Source organism: Erythrolamprus reginae, chromosome 6 (genome assembly GCF_031021105.1).
Source record: "Erythrolamprus reginae isolate rEryReg1 chromosome 6, rEryReg1.hap1, whole genome shotgun sequence".
NCBI classification, from domain to species: Eukaryota; Metazoa; Chordata; class Lepidosauria; order Squamata; family Dipsadidae; genus Erythrolamprus; species Erythrolamprus reginae.
Window position 1 is genome coordinate 75,589,018 of NC_091955.1, and position 3,003 is coordinate 75,592,020.

The following is a 3,003-nucleotide window of genomic DNA, read 5'->3' on the forward strand; positions in this document are numbered from 1 at the left end:
GGTTAGTTGAGGACTGGGATTGAATAACTTGAGAGCAATGCTTTGGCTGGTACTTTTCAGGCTCCTTCCCAAATGAGAAATTTCCAAACTATACTGGTCAAAAAAATGAAGGGAACACTCAAATAACACATCCTAAATCTGAATGAATGAAATATTCTCAATGAATACTTTGTTCTGTACAAAGTTGAATGTGCACAACAGCGTGTGAAATTAATTGTCAATCAGTGTTGCTTCCTAAATGGGCAGTTTGATTTCACAGAAGTTTGATTTACTTGGAGTTATACAGTGTTCCCTCGATTTTTGCGGGGGTTGTGTTCCAAGACTGCCCGCGAAAGTCGAATTTCCGCAAAATAGCGGTGCGGAAGTAAAAACACCATTTTTGGCTATGGACAGCCAAAAACTACCCCCATGCACCCTTTTTCAAGGCAGCGCAAGGAGCTGGGCTTGAAGTTGGGGGCGGGGAGCGACGAAAGTGCGGAGGCCGGCAAAGATTGTTTTGAACGTCGGCTGCCCCCACCTCCCCAGCGCTTCTGACCCCCTCGCCGCTACCCCCCACCGGCCCGATCCACCCCTCTCACCGGCTTTCTTGGGACACGGGTCCTCCTGCAGCAGCGCTGGCGGCTACGGCTTCTCATCCTCCTCATTCGGCCGCTCTCCACTCTGAGCGCTTTGAGATTGCCCGCCCCGCCCCTCTCACAGTCCCTTAGCTGAGAACACTTTCGTCCCAGCTATCAGCAAGTGGGCTGCAGGAGAGGCGGGGCAGGCATGCTCACAGAGAGGGAGAGAGAGAGGGAGAAAGAGAGAGAGAGCAAGAGGGGGGAGAGTGGAAGGTAGAGAGAGAGAGAGAGAAATGATAGAAAAAAGGGGAGAAAAAAAGAGAAATGAGAAAATGATTGAAGCAGAGAATGACAGGAAAGAGAGAGAAAGAGAGAGAGAAGTGACTCTTGGTGATGACATATGACGTCATTGAGTGGGAAAAACCGTGGTATAGAAAAAAACCGTGGAGTATTTTTTAATTAATATTTTTTGAAAAACCGTGGTATAGCCGTTTCGCGAAGTTTGAACCTGCGAAAATTGAGGGATCACTATTCTGTTGTTTAAGTTTTCCTTTTATTTATTTTTTTGAGCAGTGTAGTTTGTGATAATTGTAATATGTGTGGGAAGGGATCCAATGTACAGTGAATAATAATCAAATGTATTCCCAAAGTGGTGAACTCTTGGCAGAGCTTAAAGTAGACCTAGGAGTTGATAGTGAGCTAAATGACTTATAACTTGTGTTCAAAAATTGGCTGGTATAGTTTCCAGTGTTTACCAATTTAGCAACAGCCTACTTCAATTGTCTTTAACTGAGATGCATATATTTAGTAATCTAGATTCAAACATGATGAGTGGGAGTTTTGAAGGTCAACATTAATTTAATATCATAGGAGGAAGTGTGGGAGTTGAACATGAAAACATACTTGCGAGGTATCAGTAAATCTAACTCTAACCTCCCTGCAGAAGTTAAGTCCTCTTTCTACTGCAGGGTCTATTACATAAGGAAAGGGGTCTCCAAAATTGGCAACTTGCTTGAGAAACTTCCTCCGGCTGGGAAATTCTTGGAGTTGAAGTCCACAAGTCTTAAACTTGCCAAGTTTGGAGACCACTGCATAAGGAAATGACCAATTAGAAATCAACATACAATCTGAGACTGTGATCTTTTCTTAAGAAATAACACTGTATATGAATGCAATGAACATCCAAGTAAGTTAAAATATTTTAAGATGATGAGCAAGGGGGATAAAGATGTGAATAATCTCTCTCTCTCTCTCTCTGAAGAATTGCAGGCAATATAGATTGTTAGCTGTTCTTGCTGGGGATAAAATAGAATTATTTTCCATATTAGATCAGACAGACTTAAAAGTTAACTGAGTATAAATGCAGAGCTGAAGGGCTATTGGAGGACAAATACAGTGATACCTCGTCTTACAAACGCCTCGTCATACAAACTTTTCAAGATACAAACCCAGGGTTTAAGATTTTTTTGCTTCTTCTTACAAACTATTTTCACCTTAAAAAACCCCCGCCGCTGCTGGGATACCCTGCCTCCAGACCTTCTGTTGCCAGCGAAGCACCCGTTTTTGGGCTGCTGGGATTCCCCTGAGGCTCCCCTCCATGGGAAACCCCACCTCTGGACTTCCGTGTTTTTGTGATGCTGCAGGGAAATCCCAGCAGGGGAATCCCAGCAACGCAAAAATGGGTGCTTCGCTGGCAATGGAAGTCCGGAGGTGGGGTTTCCCAGCGAGGGGAGCCTCAATGAAATCGCAGCATCACAAAAACACAGAGGTCTGAAGGTGGGGTTTCTAGGACTTCGGTGTTTTTGTGATGCTGCGATTTCACTGATGCTCCCTTCGCTGGGAAACCCCACCTCTGAACTTCTATTGCCAGCAAAGCACTCATTTTTGGGATGCTGAGATTCCCCTACTGGGATTCCCCTGCAGCATTGCAAAAACACAGAAGTCCGGAGGTGGGGTTTCCCATGCATGGAAGCCTCATGGGAATCCCAGGAGCGCAAAAACGGGCGCTTTGGCTGGCAAAAGGGGTGAATTTTTGGCACGCATTAATCACTTTTCCATTGATTCCTATGGGAAACATTGTTTCATCTTACAAATTTTTCATCTTAAGAACCTTGTCCTGGAACCAATTAAGTTTGTAAGACAAGGTATCACTGTACAGGGAATTGCCATGAAATGAAATACATTGTTGCTCTCCCAATTTTTTTTCCTGAAATACAAAGAACATTACTGAAAGAGTAAGTCTGTACTCCGATCATTTTCCATCTAGGCGAGAATTTACTTTAACAGCAGCTATCCATCATGTCCAGCTGGGACTTTTCCAAATATTTGCAATCTGATTCTTTTAAACTAATATGTCAGGCACTGAACCTGAGATCTCCTTCATGGCAACCTTATAATTTATCAGCATGCCTAGATTAACTACACAAGTACATTCTCCCTCATCCTT